The sequence below is a fragment of the Syngnathus floridae genome, unplaced genomic scaffold, assembly GCF_059516105.1.
Source record: "Syngnathus floridae isolate MCC-2025c unplaced genomic scaffold, RoL_Sflo_1.0 HiC_scaffold_30, whole genome shotgun sequence".
NCBI classification, from domain to species: domain Eukaryota; kingdom Metazoa; phylum Chordata; class Actinopteri; order Syngnathiformes; family Syngnathidae; genus Syngnathus; species Syngnathus floridae.
Window position 1 is genome coordinate 330,001 of NW_028284059.1, and position 1,719 is coordinate 331,719.

The following is a 1,719-nucleotide window of genomic DNA, read 5'->3' on the forward strand; positions in this document are numbered from 1 at the left end:
CCTTGGATGCCCCGAATCCGCAGACTTTCCTCCGGCCTCAGCTTAAGGAGACGGCCGTTGCCTCCATCCTTGGATGTTAACATTCGCAGCGTTTCAGCTCCGGGCTAGGGCGGGTGAAGTCGTCTCGAACCACGTGCCTGAAGGCCGCCTCGCGCCGGATGCAGGCCCCGCTCTGTCGTGCGGTGTGACCGTCCAACGCGGGCATCGCTAGATTAGCCGTGGCCACGATCCTTCCACACCGCGAGCCTTTCGCCCTCGGCCGGTGGTCGCTCAGTTCGCGGGCCGCTGATCCCGCTCCATCTCTCCGGCCTGTGTTTAAGGAGGCGGCCGCTCCTCCTTCCTTGGATGGACCATTCGCATATTTTTCGCCCGGCCTGTGTTTAAGGAGGCGGCCGGTAACTCCCTTTCTTGGATGAGACCCAACATTCGCATATTTTTCGCCCGGCCTGTGTTTAAGGAGGCGGCCGGTCCTCCCATTCTGCCAGTGTTCCTTGGACTTTGAAAATTTCAAAGTCTTTCCGCTCCGGGCTAGGGCGGGTGAGGTCGTCTCGAACCATGTGCCTGAAGGCCGCCTCGCGCCGGATGCAGGCCCCGCTCTGTCGTGCGGTGTGACCGTCCAACGCGGGCATCGCTAGATTAGCCGTGGCCACGATCCTTCCACACCGCGAGCCTTTCGCCCTCGGCTGATGTTCGGCCAACGTGTGGGGAGGGGGTTATGGACGGCTGCCGGGAGCAGACAGCCGTCCCCGGGTGGGGTGTACAGTCCCTTCACCGCGGCCGCCGGGAGCAGACGGCCGTCGAGCGATTCTGCCATTGTTCCTAGGACTTTGTACATTTTAAAGACCCTCCGCGCGGGCCGCTGATCCCGCTCGGTCGCTCCGGCCTGTGTTTAAGGAGGCGGCCGGTCCTCCCATTCTGCCAGTGTTCCTTGGACTTTGAATATTTCAAAGTCTTTCCGCTCCGGGCTAGGGCGGGTGAGGTCGTCTCGAACCACGTGCCTGAAGGCCGCCTCGCGCCGGATGCAGGCCCCGCTCTGTCGTGCGGTGTGACCGTCCAACGCGGGCATCGCTAGATTAGCCGTGGCCACGATCCTTCCACACCGCGAGCCTTTCGCCCTCGGCTGATGTTCGGCCAACGTGTGGGGAGGGGGGGAAGGACGGCTGCCGGGAGCAGACAGCCGTCCCCGGGTGGGGTGTACAGTCCTTCCACTGCGGCCGCCGGGAGCAGACGGCCGTCGAGCGATTCTGCCATTGTTCCTAGGACTTTGTACATTTTAAAGACCCTCCGCGCGGGCCGCTGATCCCGCTCGGTCGCTCCGGCCTGTGTTTAAGGAGGCGGCCGGTCCTCCCATTCTGCCAGTGTTCCTTGGACTTTGAAAAGTCTTTCCGCTCCGGGCTAGGGCGGGTGAGGTCGTCTCGAACCACGTGCCTGAAGGCCGCCTCGCGCCGGATGCAGGCCCCGCTCTGTCGTGCGGTGTGACCGTCCAACGCGGGCATCGCTAGATTAGCCGTGGCCACGATCCTTCCACACCGCGAGCCTTTCGCCCTCGGCTGATGTTCAACCAACGTGTGGGGAGGGGGTTATGGACGGCTGCCGGGAGCAGACAGCCGTCCCCGGGAGGGGAGACTTCACGGCGGCCGCCGGGAGCAGACGGCCGTCGAGAGATTCTGCCAGTGTTCCTTGGACTTTGACTATTTCAAAGTCTTTCCGCTCCGGGCT